At 42.7% G+C, this 17180-nt stretch overlaps 1 protein-coding gene across 3 annotated transcripts in view; it reads left to right on the forward strand.

Moving 5' to 3' along the window:
• Tbc1d1 (TBC1 domain family member 1) overlaps window positions 1–17180 on the forward strand; it is a 180973-nt gene that overhangs the window by 26464 nt on the left and 137329 nt on the right. The gene's annotated exons all lie outside the window — the stretch shown is intronic.

Genomic DNA, 17180 nt, shown 5'->3' on the forward strand with positions numbered 1-17180 from the left:
CCAAGGTTGCCAAAAATGCAGGAAAGGAAGGTTGCCTTTTCATACATGCAGAAGATAGTTTAACATAGGGTGTGAATGGATACTGTGCTTACATCAATTATCAATTACATCAATTATCAATTCTTACATTTGATAGCTTGTAAATGTAAGAATTCAGGGAGGGAAGGTCTGTCCTCCTCTTTAAAGTCATTGAAGCTGTTGTAATCAATGATACAGCATTTACTGACCTTCTAGGAGGGGTCCTGAAGTCAGTTAGAGAGAAAACAATGGAGAAAAATGGGGAAAGATAGGAGAGTAGAAAAGAGGCCTGTATTATTTGGACATGCTTGATTATACACCCCTGAAGCCCATTGTTATAGGTGGCTTGTTCTCCAAAGTGGTAGAATTGGACATGGCACCCCTAAGAGTTGGGACCTATAGGCATGTCCTTGAGTCACAAGGTGGTGGTGGGATGAGGTGCAGGGGAGAAGAATACTCTTTTTTTAGATATTTATTTATTTTATATATATATGAGTACACTGTCACTGACACACCAGAAGAGGACATTGGATCCAATTACAGATGATCCTGAGCCACCATGTGGTTGCTGGGAATTGAACTTGTGGCCTCTGGAAGAGCAGCCAGTGCTCTTAACCCCTGAGCCATTTCTCCAGCCCCTGAGAAGAGTACTCTTGACAGGTATTGTAGAACTCTATCCCCCCTCTCATAGTTCTTTTATTCTTTCACACACACACACACACACACACACACACACACACACACACACACACCTCTATAATAGGTCTTTAGCTGGGGGTGGGGCTGGCTCCCAGAACCAAGCAGGCACAGCTGCCATGCCCTTGACCTTTCAAAACCCTGAGCTATTATTTAGCTCTTTCTTTATATAAAGAAGCTTGTCTCAGGTATCTTATGATAGTAACAGAACACTGGCTGATACACCCTGTGATCCAGAATTTCCATTCCTAAGTCTATATCATGCACACTAATGTCAGAATACATGAGTGTAAAGTCTGTAAAAGCATGATTCATAACAGCAAAGGGCTGTGAGCAATATAAATATCCATCCGCAGTAGAATAGATTACTTGTGGGCTAGAGAAAATACAAAATACCAGCCACAGTGAATAAACCACAATTATGCAGCAACTTGGGTATACTGAAAAAAATACAAGGAGGATGAATGCAAGTAGGATGTACATGCTGCACAGCTCCATGCATCTGCACACACACTGCACAGCTCCACACATCTGCACACACTTCACACAGCTCCATACATCTGCATACACACTTCAAAGCTCTACATATCTGCACACACTGCACAGATCCATGCATCTGTACACACTGCACAGATCCATGCATCTGCATACATGCTGCATGGCTCCAAGCATCTTCATACACACTGCATAGCTCCATGCATCTGCATACACTCTACACAGCTCCACACACCTGCATACATGCTGCATGGCTCCAAGCATCTTCATACACACTGCATAGCTCCATGCATCTAGAGCCCCAGATGAGCAGAGGGAGAACTAATGAGTTATTTAGGAAATTACTTCTTTTCCAGGAAAGGAAGAGGTGTGATGATTTGTCCCTCAGTCTCCAACTTCTGAATACTTTGTCTCCATTTGACTGCACTGTTTGGAGAGGCTCGGGGGTGTGGCCTTATTGGAGAGGGCGTGTCACTGGAAGTGGCAGCAAGGTTTCAAAGCCTGTGCTGTTTTTCCAAGTTTGCTCTTTGCTTTGTGCTTACAATGACATGAACAATGTCCCCAAGCCACAGCTCACTTAGCTATAGGATCATGAGGCTGTGTAGGGTGCTATCTACTAAGTATTTCCATGTACATGTTTCCCAGGTTTTTGGTTTATGATGGGTTTATAAGTCATAACCCCACTGTAAGAGGAGGAACCTCTGTGTCATCCTAATAGAGAACCTGTTTATGAGCACAAAAGGTTCAGCTGCATTGCGTGTTGTTTCTGTGTGTTTAGCTCTGTCACTCAGGAAATCTTAAATAAAAACATTTATTGGATGTATAATCTAACTTGAAGTAAAGTGAAATACTAAATGCCATGTATTTTGACAAGTTAGGTAAGATCTGAAAATATTTATTATTATTATTATTATTATTATTATTATTATTATTATTATTTGCTTTGTTTTCTCGGTTGGGAGTCAAGCACTTGCTAGTTAATACTCTATCAGTCAGTTACATCTGCATTCCCTTAAACTTAAAAAGTATTCCTTTGTCCTCAAAGTCATTGATGTGGTGTGTGTGTGTGTGTGTGTGTGTGTGTACACACGTGCACATTCAGTGCTGTGCTAGGAATCAAACTCAGAACCTTGAACTTGCCAGACCTACACTCTTCACTACACAGACTCTTCTGAGGTTATGTTTATATACAAACATTGGTGAGGCTGGGCCTGGTGAAGCAGGTCTGCAGTCCTAGCTGTGGGGAACTGAGGTGGGAGGAAGGAAAGGTTTAAGGCAAGTCTAGGCTACAGAGTGAGTTCAAAGGCAGCCTGGATAACCTAGTGAGACTCTTGTTTAGAATACAAAGTAAGAACAGGGCTGGGGGCCATTGCTCAGTGGCAGAGTGTTTGTCTAATGGCCACAGGGTCCCTGGTTCATTCCCGATACTGGAAAAAAAAAGTAAAAGAGCACGCTGGTTATCATTATTTTTGCCCAATTCATGTCATTCACCCAGTAGTTTCTCATGTGTTTTATTTTCAGTTTCCTTTAAAATCCCCAACTATGAAAAACTGTCAAGCATGTGATCCCCTGATCTTTTCACCCCTTCATTCTCTTTGTTTTACAAACCTATCCTTTTATGAAGTGAAACAGTCTTTAACTCTTGTTCTTCTGATTAGTGCTCTGCCTAACCAAGAGGATCGTAACCAAGCAGGATGGAGAAAGAACCGCTCACACAGTGAATTAGATTTAAAGCCTTCTATTTTGAGTCTCTGCTGTATTTTTTTTTTTTTTCCTCCCGTGAATTTTGGTTGGTGGAACTGGAATCATCTGGGAAAATCTTGATCTCCTCCGTCACTGTTTTTCCCCCAGTGGCAGCTAAAGATTGCATGTGTGAGCAGCTGCCAGAGTAAACAACCCGAGTCGAGTCGTTAGTGGAGGCTCTGAAATCCAACTCGCAGGCCCTGCTGAAGGATGGCCTCTCAGCGAGCCCCTTCAGGTTGCCCTTGACAGAAATAGCCTCTGTTCGCTATCACTCATGGCTTTCCTGATGCATGCCGCACCCCACTAAACTCCAACAAAATCTACAACTTCATTTACTTCTAATTATTGAGGAAATCACGCATCACCGCCAACAAAGTCGAATTACTTTTGCTTTTGACATATACACCAGTCGGGAGTTCATTATGAATTAGACTTTTTTTCTCTTGATCCTTGGGAAAAAATAGGACACTGTAAAGATTTCAGGTAGAAAATGCATTTAAATTGAAAAGTAAATAAATTCAGTGCCACTTAGAACCAAGTATTGCTCCACTTTAGTTATCTAGATATTATTGCAAGAGGGATTCAGTGTGGCATTTAATTTTCCTGGGTTGTGTGATTTGGGAGTAAGAACAGCCCTAATAAGGCCTCAAGTCAAGATACTTCATCTTACACATTAAAATCTTCCTCTTAGAAAAGTGAGGTGCTGAGAACTGCAAAACTGTGGCTACACTCCAGGATCCGATTCTCCTCACAGTCAGTTTCTTTCTAGTGTCCCTTCTCCCCTTCTTCTTTTGTCATCGTCATTGTCATTATCTTCCTCCTCCTTCTCCACCTCTTGTCTATCTTCTCCTCCTCCTCTTCTTCTTCCTCCTCCTCCTCCTTCTTCCAGTCCTCCTATTCCTCTTCCTCCTCCTCTATCTCCTTTTCTCCTCCTTCTCCTCTTCCTTTTCCTCCTCTTCCTCTTTGGAGGTCTATGTAGCCTGGAACTTATTAGGAAGCCCGGTCTGGCCTCAGACTTACAGAGATCCACCTCTCTCCTCTCAAGGCTATGATTAAAGGTATGTGCTACCATACCTGGCATTCACAGAACAATTTTTTTTATTGTTTTATTTTTTATTTTACATATACCTGTGTTTTGCCCACATGTATGTCGGTGTGCCACATGTGTACTGAGCCATCTGAGACCAGAAGAGGGCTAACATGTAAGTGCTGGGAATCTAACTCAGGTCTTCTGTAAGAGTTACAGGTACCTTTAACCATTGGGCTAACTTTCCAGGCCCCAAAACAATTTTAAAAGGCTTCTAGTCTACCACCATATCACCCTGTGTGCACCAATTCCATGTAAATGGTTTTTACATACACTTAAAAGCATTCTAGAGCTTTCTAGAATATCATTTTATCTTAGATGTCATACCATACGGTTAAAGCAGGATATGCCACCTGACTTCTAAGACCAAATAAAATCTCACACCTTTCATTACACACATATTGGGCATATGTGTATATATATATATATATATATATATATATAATCTTCATATTTATATATATATATTTTCCTATACAAATATATATAACTCTCCCTCTATACATGTGCACACTATATATAATTCTCCCTCTATACATATGTGTACACACACATATAAACCTTTACATCCTTATATATGTACATGCATAGTTAAGCACATATACAAAGAACAAAATGGTAAAATATTTGTGTGTGTATGTGTGTGTGTTTGTGTATAGGCTATGGGCTCTGGAACTTGACAAGCCTAGATTTTTTAAAAACATTATTTATTTGTTTGTGTTGGGGGAGTGTCTTACCTAGTGCATGTGGATGTGGAAGTCAGAGGACAACTTTACATAAATCTGATCTCTTTTTCTACCATGTGGGTCCTAGGGATTAAGCTTAGGTTCTCAGGCTTGGTGACAAGAGCCTATACATGCCGAGCCATGTCCCCAGCCCTTGATGCGTGTGTGTGTGTGTGTGTGTGTGTGTGTGTGTGTGTGTGTAGTGTTTATGTAGGACAAGGACTTTTGTAACTCTGGCTGTCCTTGAACTTATTATGTAGTAAGGGTGACCTTGAACTCCTGATCTTCCTGTTTCCCCCTCACACCTTCTGGGATTATAGGCCTTGCCAACATGCCCAACAGAACACAGATCTCTTATTGGCATGGCTGTTTTCTTTGGCAGCTATAAAGACATTTAAAATGTAAGTTTAACCATCAGTAAACTGAGGGGACCACAGCTTCCACTAGATAGGAAGTTATGTGTTGACTGTTATGTGTTAAAGACTGTTCTAAGCATGCGGGTCACTCAGGGAGCAAGATGGGAACTCCCTCCCTTGAAGATTACGGTCTATTGAAATCTACAATTTTTCGTTGCAAATTTATACAAGAGAGGCTTTCAGAGAAAGTGGCATGGGGGCTTAGATATGTCGAGTAAGTTAAAGGTAGCCGGCTGAGGAGGATACCGAGCAGTCTAGGCCAAAGGAACAGAGGGAATCTGGAATGCTCTAGAACTAAGAGAGAACATGGAATGCTATAGACTATAGAGAGAGGATGACGTGGGCCTAAGATAAGGACATATGAGATGTAAGCAACTGGGAGAGGTAGCATGGCTGACAAGGTGAGACGTGGAAGGCCGAGGAAATCTTACTAAGCCTCTATGGCTTGATTCTCTGAAGGACAAAGCAATGCTAGAACATAAGTGGAGAGGGCAGCAGAAGGACACGTCACCAGATCTGCAGTGATGATGGTCATGCCTGGAGCTGGCTGCCTGAGAACCGGGGAAGGAAAGGGTGGACATGCCAAGACTGTTTAGGAACTTGCCCAAATAGTCCAGATAAGAAATACAGTGTTGGGGGCTGGAGAGAAGGCTCTGGGCTTAAGAGCACTGACTGCTCTTCCAGAAGACCAGGGTTCAATTCCCAGCACCCACGTGGTAGTTTACAACTGTGTGTAACTCCAGTTCCAGGGGACCTAACACCCTCACATAGATATACATGCAGGCTAAACACCAATGCACAAAAAAATAAAAAAATTAAATTAAAAAGAATAAACACAGGGTAGGCATAGAGTGAAGTAAGAGAACTTTCCCAGCCTTCCTTCTGCACCATAGCAGAGGTCTCAAGAGAATACAAGAGAGAGGCAGCTTGGGGAGCCTGGCCTCAGAACAAAGATTCTTGGCTATAGTCAACTCAGAGCACACAGGCCCTAGAGCCAGAACTAGAGGATCCTTGTGCTAAGCCACTGAGCTCTGGGGTTCACTGATTTCTGCAGCATAGTTGAGTCAATATGAGGATGAGAAGGAGAAACATCCATGTGACAGGACCCTGGAGAAGTGGCACAGTGACCCCCTCCTACCCTGCACTCCTCCCCACAGAAACGGCAAATTAACCTGGGTCAGACTCCCCTCTAATCACCAGGTTCTGTCCTACAGAGAAAAAAATCCATCTTCTGTGCCCTCATCTCCCCTTTCTTGATCAGTTAACAGGCAAAGAAAACATTCCTCTCCCCCCACAACACACTCTGTCCCTGCCCTGCTGTGGCCTTTGGCTTTCTCTCTCTCTCTAGTTTCCAGTCTGGTTCTTGGACACAGTTCTGGCTAACCTCGTTCTCAGTCCTGACCTTATCCCTGTGGACAGGCAGCCTGGACTTTACTCACCCTGGCCTAGCCTCTGAACATCCTACACCAGTGCCGTCCAAACCCATTCTGACTCATCTTGTGCGTCTGGCCTTGCTCCTGGACAGACAGCTGCCTAGCCAGCTGACATTTCTAGATTCCAGCAATCTGGCTCCTCATCTGACCACAGGCCAGCCTTGCAGCCCCAGTACCCAGCATCACAATGCATGGTGTACCCATAGCCAACATTGCTTGTCCAGTGGTTCCACCCATTGGATCCGGTGGGCCACCACTCACCGAAACCAACTGGCATACTTAATGTCTTCATTTATGCAGAACATACACAGTACAGAGGGCCTTGCTAGCTTTTGGTGTGCTCCATGTCCCCCACCTGCCAGGCTTCTGAGACACTTTTGGCCCTGCATCACACAGATCAGGACTGGTCATATGTGCTCTGTTAAAACATAAAGTTTTTCAAAACTAACAAGCTTATGTGGAAATTAAAAGTTAAATAATAAATTGTTTTTAAAGAGCTGGAGAGATGGCTCAACCGTTAAGAGTACATACTCCTCCTCCAGAGGTCAAGAGTTCAGTACCCAGTACCCATGTTGGGTTGGGTGATTCACAACTGCCAGTAACTCTAGCTGGGAGGGGGTGGGGTAGGGTAGGGATCTGATGCCCTTTTCTGGCCTCTGAAAGTACATGCACACAAATAAATGAATACATGAAAAGTAACAGGTAAAATATTAAACCCCCAAAAGACTATGACATGTCTCTTGGCTTAGACCCAGTTCTCAGAGCCCTGGCAGACCTCACAGGCAAGCCACCCCAGTGAGGCATTGGTGGCACAGCCTCTCAGGCTGGTGCGATCCACATGGATGCCAAGACCCTGCCTATCTTGTCTTCGGTGTGCTCACCGTTCACCGTGCGTGGTCACAGCTTGCTGAATGTGGGACAGATGCCAAATGCTCAGCAGAGATCTTCTATTTTGTCTCTATAGTCTATAACCAAACTTTCATGTTCTCTCTTAGTTCTAGAGCATTCCAGATTCCCTCTGTTCCTTTGGCCTAGACTGCTCGGTATCCTCCTCAGCCGGCTACCTTTAACTTACTCGACATATCTAAGCCCCCATGCCACTTTCTCTGAAAGCCTCTATCGTATAAATTTGCAAGGAAAAATTGTAGATTTCAGTGGACCATAATCTTCAAGGGAGGGAGTTCCCATCTTGCTCCCTGAGTGACCCGCATGCTTAGAACAGTCTTTAACACATAACAGTCAACACATAACTTCCTTGGATGAGTGAATGAATGAATGAATGAATGAACAAATTGTATGCAAAAATTCTTTGGCTCCAAGAACCAACACTAACCAACAGAGATAGAAAAGAGAATCATTTAGACAAATCTTAGGATAGTTCAGAGAATCATCATGGCATGTGCAAAACCAGCCTGGCCAAGCCACGAAGGGTCGGCATCAGGCAGGAGAAATCACAGACATAGTTACATCACAGGATTACCCTGGCAAGGGTACCACCCTGGCTTTGCTATCAGACACCACTGTCCTGGCACTGCAGCTGCTGGGCATTAGCTCCAGTGCCATGGCCCTTCTTGTGTGTCAGCTCTGGTTAACCCTGTGAATTGACATTACCCCCTTGGAGAGCAGCAGACTCAGACAGAAATATCTGGCGGGTGAGATTAGGTCAAGTGTTCATCTGTGACTGGAGAGCTGGTGAAAGTGAGTCCTTGTGCTTATCAATGGACAGGGCATGCCTCCACCTGTTTTAGAACTTCTCCTTAACAAGACAGCCATTCATTACTGAATGACATCACAAACGTGAAGTATAGGGAACGCTTAGTATAAAGGTTTCCATCAACTCAGAAGGGCATAAAAATTAGAAAATGTAAGTCCATAATTCCTAGTCCTATTCCATTCTAGAAAGAATTGTTCTTCAAGATGCTTCTTGGATAAGAATTATTTCTTGAGTCATACAAGGCTAGACGTTGAAGCTGTTATGGTATGCTTTTCCTTAGTATATGAAGCATGTGCTCTGGTGTTTTTACTTGGGAATAAAATGGCTATTTAGAGTCTCAAGACTTGTCCATGTGCAGTGATGGTTGGTAACTCACAGGGAATAGCAGCTGTCCCGTGAACTGGGGGCACACTGGCTCTTAATGCTGCTGTTCCATGTGTGTTATGTTGAGAAGCCCTGGGTATTAGGTGCCCGAGATTGATCAAGAATCTGACCCTGCCTATCAATTTATGTGTAAGCCAAGATAGGTTCTGTTGGAAGGGACGTATCCACTATGCCTTCTTGTCAGATTTTAGTGACCCAAGAGAGCACCACCCTACATGAAAATCCATCACAGAATAAACCATGTCGAGAATTCTGCTCTTAAATTATCCAAAAGTATTTTTTTCTGGGTATTTTCTGCTTAAGCAAACTTCTAGAACTAACCCACTATCACCTGACTGCCCAAAAAGTTAGTTCCTGGTGGCCACCTGCTCATTTTCTGTGTTGTGTTCGAGGCTGAGCTCAGCAATAAATGAATGATGTACTTAAATGAGATTGGAAAATTGCACTCGTGGTTATCAGGTGGCTGACCTTGAGTCAGTAATTGAGTTGGTTCTAAAAGTAGGACCTCAGATCTGTCTGTACCCACTGTGACCTTCCAAGAACTTAGGGGCACCTTTCTAACTTCCTTGGCACTATTAATCTTCACTTGGGTTTCTGTCTTTAGAAGATGCTATATGTGAGTTTTTGAATGGTATCATGTGCTTCTCTCTACTAACTAACCCATCCACAGGATTTCTACAATAAACCAAGCTTCATGTGTTGTATGTTTATGTAGTATATATGGGAATCCTGTATGAAGCTGTTCTAGCTAAAATCAAGGCTCTATGCATATCTAAAAGGGCAGCACTTCCATTTTATACACTTCAGAAATAAGAGACTTTTTGTTTTGTTTTGTTTTGTTTTGTTTTGTTTTGTTTTTTTGAGACAGGGTTTCTCTGTGTATCCCTGGATGTTCTGGAACTAGCTCTGTAGACCAGGCTGGTCTTAAACTCAGAGACTGGCCTTTGTCTGTTTGTGCTGGAGTTAAAGGTGTGTGCCACCACTGCCCAGCTGTGAGAGATATTTCAGGTTTTCCCCTCCCTCCCTCCTGTCTCTGTCTCTGTCTCTGTCTCTGTCTCTGTCTCTGTCTCTCTCTCCCTCCCTCCCTCTTTCTTTCTTTCTTCTTTCTTCTTTCTTTTCTTTCCTTTCTTTCCTTTCTTTCCTTTCTTTCCTTTCTTTCCTTTCTTTCCTTTCTTTCCTTTCTTTCCTTTCTTTCCTTTCTTTCCTTTCTTTCCTTTCTTTCCTTTCTTTCCTTTCTTTCCTTTCCTTTCTTTCTTTCTTTCTTTCTTTCTTTCTTTCTTTCTTTCTTTCTTTCTTTGACATGGTCTAGCTCTGTAGACCAGGCTGGTCTTGAACTCAGAGACTCTCTTTGTCTCTCTGTGCTGGAGTTAAAGGTGTGTGCCACCACTGCCCAGCTGTGAGAGATATTTCAGGTCTTTCCCTCCCTCCCTCCTCTCCCTCTCTCCCTCTCTCCCTCTCTCCCTCTTTCTTTCTTTCTTTCTTTCTTTCTTTCTTTCTTTCTTTCTTTCTTTCTTTCTTTCTTTCTTTCTTTGACATGGTCTACCTATGTAGCCCAGGCTGGCCTGGAACTCTGTGTAGATCAAGCTGACCTCAAATTCACAGAGACCCAAGTGCTGAGAATAAAGGCATGCACCACCACACCTGAATCATATTAAATCTTTTTTGTATAATCTAATGAACAGATAGATATAGCTGATATTTTTATCTCTTTATAGATTTTTGTTTTGCTGTATTGGGGCTTGAACCTCAGACTTTGCACATGCTAAGCAAACCGTCTACCATTGAACTACACTCTCACCTTTTTTTTTTTTTTTTTTTTTTTTTTTTTTTTTTTTTAACTTTGCAAGAGGTTTTCACTTCCTTGCTCAGGCTGGGATCTTGCTGCTCCAATCCCTGGAGTAGTTGGCTTACACCACCAGGCCCTGCTTTGGGTTAGTAGTTTTTAAAATAGATGAATTGAGAAATTTTTAGTTTGGAGTCACAGTCAAAATAAAAGTTAGCTGTGGTTCATTTGAACGCACGAATGTTTACGTGTTGATAATACACAAAAATATTGTCTCATAGCACAGATAACTGAGATGACAGCCATGACATTTTGCTTGTACTTTGGCCATTTTAAAGACGATACTAGTTTCAGTAGCAAAATGTAGACATCGATGAAAGCATCACCTTTAGAGTTTGAATTGAAATTACATTGGTTTTCTTGCCTTGGTGTCTTGATGGTTGGTTATTCAGACAGTCACTGGAGGTTAAGAAACACTGGGAAGCTTGTATCATGTGACTATTGAAATAATGTTTTTAATTTGTCTACACAGGAAATAACTGATTCTATCCTGTCTCAGAGACAGCCTAAGACCAAGGCCAGGGCATGGAAGGGTCAGGAGGCATCTAAGGAGAAGAATTAGAGGTGTCTGCTTCGGGAAGAAGAAGTTGAATGTGGGTGCTGAGGTCAAGCAGCTGGAGTGACAGTGGTGTCTGGGGTGAAGGGATGTGGTAGGCATGGGGTCCAGGAAGTGATGACACCAGTCCGCTCTACCCACGGACCAGAAGCCATGCCCTTCACTAGGCTTTGTAAAATTTCCAGGAAGCCATAAGACTTGGCTCTTGGCTATGTACTCAGAAGTTAAAGAATGTGTTCACACAGGGTCTTACAGGAACTGGAAAGGCACTGAGGACCTGAAAACAGCCCAGATGCTCATGAATGGGAAAGAGAATGCTATTTGACAAATAAAATCAATATACTATTGTGTGTGTCTGTGTGTTTGTATATCTGTGAGTATAGTGTTTATGTGCATATGTATGTATGCAGTGTGTTTGTGTCTGAATGTGTATTGTTTGTGTGTTTATATATTTGTGTGTGTCTGTGTCTACGTGTTTGCATACCTGTGTATGTTTAGTATTTGTGTGTGTGTGTGTGTGTGTGTGTGTGTGTGCGTGTGTTGGGTTTGGGAGTTATCCCAGAATCATTCCACTGAGTGAGGCAGGGCAGACCTGCCCAAAAGAAGTATACAGTACAGAATTCCACTTATATAAAGATATAAAGCTCTAGAAAATGGCAAGTCCCTTCAGTGGCAAGAACAGAGAAGTGGTTGTCTAGAGAGAGGGGAGGAAATTACAACTAGAGAGGTAATGGAAATGTTGGTGTCACAGGTACCTTCATATATCGAAACATATGAAGCTTTACATAGAATATATGTAAGCTATTTGTAACAATGTCTAAAGATAGGAAAAAGAACAAGACTTGTTATGTGTTCAATAAATGTCAGGTCATATGCACTAATAAGTAGATACTGGTTGTTACTATCTCTGCTACAGATGAGGAAACTGAAGCTCAGAGAGGTTAAATAACTTGCCCAGCACTGCACAGCAGCCCAGAGGTGTGATTAGCATGTTGTTGGCTTTAGGTATGGCAGACTTAACAGTGCCGTGTGTCAGAACAACCTCTAGGGGGCAGTGGCAGTTAGTACCCAAGAATTTTGTGACGCTTCATGAGAACTATTAAACGTTAAGAATTTGGCTCTTGAAGCCGGAGGTGGTGGTTCATGCCTTTAATCCCAGCACTTGTGACTTCAAGGTCAGCCTGGTCTACAGAACAAATTACAGGATAGCCAAGGCTAGAGAGTGACTGAAACCCTGTCTCAAAAAACAAAGAAAAAGAATTTAATTTTCCTTATTCAGTTGTTAATTTCCAGGCAATAAAACTCACTCAGCTAAGAGTACACCCCCCCACCACCACCATAGCTTTTGGTTATTATGTATTCCCAGGGTTTTACAACCTTCAACAATGTATTTTCGTAACATTTTGTCTTCCCCCAATGAAACCCTGTCACCCTCAAGTTCCCTCCCTTCCTTTACCCTAGTCAGGCACTCATTTTTTCTGTAGGTGTATGCTTGCCTCTTCTGGACATTTCATGCAAAGAGAATCACCCCCATGTGGCCTTCTGTGTCTAGCGGTTTTTTGGGGGTTTTTTTGTTTTTTGGGTTTTTTTTTTTGTTTTTTTTGTTTTTTTTTTTTTTTTTTTTTTTTGTTTTTTTCCAGTATGTTTTCAAGATTGTCATTGTAAGGCCTACAATGCTAACTTGTTAGTTTTTATGGCTGAACAGCGTTGTGTTGTATGGAATTTGATTTATCTGATTATCAGTTAATGGTCCCTGAAGTTGTTTCTGGTTTCCCACTGTTAGGAATAATGCTGCCATTTTCAGCTTTGTAATTTTTGCTCCGTGTGGGGATGCCAGTGCTAGCATGGACCCCAGTGCCTTACACGTGCGAGGTAAACCTTCTACCAGCTACAGCCCCACTTCACCTTTTCCAAATGCAAGTGCAGGGGTTCTAGGCCCATGCCACCAGATTCAGCTCTCAATCAGTTTTGCTTAAACAAGTGGTGGCCATTTGTTAGAGGGGCAGAAGTTGCAGGCACAAATGCATTCGAGCAGAAGGCTATTTACTTTGTAATTAAGAAAATGTGTGAGGATTCTGGCACTATTTTTTTTCCTTGTATAAAGAATTCAGTCAGAGACCATAGGCCTCCATGATAGTGTTTTCTAATTGCTAGTGTTTAGGAAGGCTGCCAGCAAAATAGTAAATAATATTTGTTCTCCTGTGCAAGGCACTTGCTATAAAACCGGCATGTATTTCTGATAATTCTTACCCTAGAGTCTGTACGAGGTGTTATTATCTTTGTTACAGATGAGGCTTTTAAGGCCCACAGGCGTTGCAGCCAAGACTACCTACCAGCTGTTGTTTTGGGGGGTGGGGCAGGGTACAGGAGCAACCTTTTATCTCCACAGTGTTCTCTGCTCAGCCCAGGCTTTCTGGGAGCCCCTGCCTGCTGGATACCTCAGGCGCACTGGGAATTTAAGGGCTCCAGATGCTTCCCAAATGTTGGGAATAAATACCCAGCTTCTCCTCTCTCCTAATGTTTGTGTCTGAGGTTGGCAAACCCTAGGTGCCTTAGGTAGGCCCTTGGGGCCTGAGAGCAGATCTCTTCAATCTATCATCCTTCACAGTCACTGTCCCAGCTGGTCAGTTCTGTTTCATCATAACAACAGCCATACACTGTATGTAAAGTCTGGGATTGGCTGTATTCCAATAAAACTTTATTTATAAAAGAGAGTAGTGGTCGCATGTGACCCGCTGGCTGCCGTTTGCTGACCCTCCGTTTTCCACAACTCCTCAGGAAGAACCCAGTCACTCCCGGAGTTAACTGGTTCACCACATCTTGAGTGGCTGTTCACAAACCCTCACTCAGCCCTCCTGACACCACGAGAAGACAAACTCCAGTTCCTTTCCTTGGTGCTGTTTGTAGGCGACTGAACTGCAGATCCAGGATAATGCCACCCAGTGCAGGATTTCACAGGGCTGAAGAGGGGACAGAGAACTGCTGTTCTGTTCCTGAAGGACCCTGGCCAGGCTTTATCCCAGAACCTGCTACAGTCCTTTCTTCAGGAGAATTGTTCTAGTTCACCCAAGTAAATGAGTCCTGTGGCCTAATACTGAGCCGTTGTCAAAACTAAGATGGCTTTATCATGCTTTTCAGTTAGCTATGGAACAGTGCCTTGAGGTTCTTTTGTAGGAAAACTTAAGATCGATAATTTTTTATTTAAGGCTTCATCTTATAGGGGTGGGGGTATGTTTGTGTCTTTGTGTGCTTTTCTTTTCTTTTCTTTTTCTTTTCTTTTATTTGGTTTGTGGGTATGTGCATATGTGTGTAGAGGCTACAGGACAGCCATGGGTGTCATTCCTCAGGAGTCATCTGCCTTGATTTTTAGACAGTCTCTTCCTGGTCTTGAATAGAGTAGACCAATTGGCCAGTGAACCCCAGGGGTTCATCTTTCTTCACCTCCTAGTACTTCTTAGCGTGGAGTTTCTGGGACTCTAACTTAGATCCTCATGTTTGCGTAACCGTCACTTTACCAAATGTGCCTCTCCCCAGCACCAGGCCCTGGTTTTTAATGGAGTGGTTTTAGCTTCATAGAGAAACTAGAAGGGTTGGGAGATTGCCAATGGCCCTTGTCAGCTCTGGCAAAACCTCCTGCAGCCCACCAGGAGCTACAAAGAAAAGATCTACGTTAACACATCAAGATCAGCTAAGACTGTGCTCTAACTTTTAGGGTTTACTCTGTGGGTATTCTGTGAGTGTGGGCATCTGTATGCTAACATGAATCCATTATTGTTTACGATTTATAGTGTAGAATATAAGTGGCCAGTACTTGCACATTCTCCTGAGTAGTGTCTTTATTTGAAAATCTGTTATCTTGTTTGTTTAAGCAGCACAAAGAAGCCTTATCTTTAGGAATATGAACTGAAATATTCAGGAATGAAATAAGGAGAACCTTTAAAATGATCTCTGGAGAGATTGTGTGTGGATTCTCGAAAACAAGATTGGTCCTGAGATAACGTTTGTCGGAGTTTAGCATTGTGATCTAGATGCACACTATACTACCTCCCCATTTCTTTGAAAATGTCCTTAACCTAAAGTGTTTTGGTTAAGACCCCCTCATCTTTAGAATTTATAAACAAAACTTTACTGCGGTAAGAACTCCATGGTAGGGAACTATCCCTGCTTGGGGGCTGGGGACCAGTATGTCCCAGTTCTCTAACATATTGGGAGTGCAGACTCTAGACTTCCTGCAAGATCTAGATCATGTGATCAGGGGAAGGGGCATGAACCTTGTGGCACTGGGCTTGAAAAGTGAAGACACTGTGACCTCAGCAAAGATGGGGAAGTGGGTTTTATGTTCATGCATCAGCAAACCTCAGAAAAGTTACTGGAAAGGAAATTTTTTTTCAAAATGAAGTTTTTAACAGAGGCCAGGGTAGAGCTTTTGGGATCTGTAGAGTGGTTGTAGTGTTCATCTAGGACAGTAAAACACTGGGTTATATGAAGAGATTTGCCCAGAGGAATACATCATTACAATGTTTAACTTGTGTCATTTGATAATGCACATGGACTTCACCAAGCCCAGCTCTGAGGGCGCAAACCTTTTTGTGAATCCCTAAGAATCATCAAAAGATAAGCACTTTCTAGATTATAATCTGCTCACATCAGTACAGGAGCTCTTTGGAGGAGAAAGTATGGAAAACGGGTCTACCTGAAGAATGACACTGGGAGATACCTCTGTAGCTGGGTCAAGATTCTCACAAAGCCTGCAGGACTTCTAGGTTCAGACCCATGGCCCTGAGGCTGTTTATCTTTCCTCAAGCCATTCTTTGGAATCCCATCTTGATCCTTCTTACATATGTTGATTGAAAGACATGAATGTGATTGGCAGAGTTCCCAAGGAAAGCTTGGCCCTGGACTGAGAGAAAAAGGAGCCAGCTGAGCTCGGGCACTGGAGCATTCTTTGCTCTCTGCTCTCTCTCCGTTCCAGAGGATACAGTGTGACTAGGTCCCAGCAATTACTACTGTGGCTTCCCAGAGATGGTAGACTGTACCCTGGGACTGTGAGCTGAAATAAACCCTTTGGGAACGTCATTTGAATCAAGGTATTTTGCCCCAGCACCTGGGCAGGAAACTAAAACAGTGACTTAAAGTTCTGTTGAGTCAAGGGGACCTCTAGTCTTCTGCAAAGTCCTGGGAATTCTAATAAAAACCTCTGAATCCTGGTTTTTCGGTTCTCCCGTGTAGCCTTTTTTTTTTTTTTTTTTTTTTTTTTGGTACAGATTATGGGATGGTTATTTGCAGCTGTGATTAGAGCAGCTCACTAAACAGTGTGAGCTCATCACCCACCCACCGATTGACAGCGTGCTAATGGGTGTGCAGGGTGCGGTGACAGCAGTAGGTGATACTTGTCCACTTGTCCACAGCCTCTTCCTCTCCCCACTCTGGCTGGGAACAGGTTTTCCATTCAGGCATAGTAATTGATGCCTTTTTCTGAATTCTGGATTTCTGAAAGTCTGAAGGCTTAATTCTGGCATGTCCTAATGAGATATGGAAACTCTGTGATAATTAATGATGAGAAGCAGGTAGGAATACCTTAGAAGAGAGAATGGTGTTTTTAAGTTGGGAGTGATTATGGATTATTCTTTTGAGGGTTTTTTTTTTTCTGCTACATTTTTAATATGAAGCATTGTTTGTTTATTGTTTTAAAAAAGCTTTCAGAGTGCCACATGCAATTAAGGCTTCATCAAGGAGGGGCACCTGCATGTCATTACTCGTAATAGAATGTTGCTCCTGGGGTTTTTAATCTCTGTATTACTGAAACAGAACGCAACCATCTATGGAGTATAATACAGAACATTGACTAGGGAATTCAATAATTTTGCAATTAAGTTTGAGGTCTTTCAATAACACTTTGCCCATTAAGCATGTGACTATAGCCATTTAGTAATGGCTTGAATAAGGCTATAGAAAACACAGTTGGGGAAGTTGGGATACATACAGATGACAGATGGGGAAAGTGACCAAGGCAGGCAGATATGTGGAATAGTGACGACACCTATAGAAGCTTATGGCTCCTTCCAGGGAG

This window comes from Arvicanthis niloticus, chromosome 7, assembly GCF_011762505.2.
Source record: "Arvicanthis niloticus isolate mArvNil1 chromosome 7, mArvNil1.pat.X, whole genome shotgun sequence".
Classification (NCBI taxonomy): domain Eukaryota; kingdom Metazoa; phylum Chordata; class Mammalia; order Rodentia; family Muridae; genus Arvicanthis; species Arvicanthis niloticus.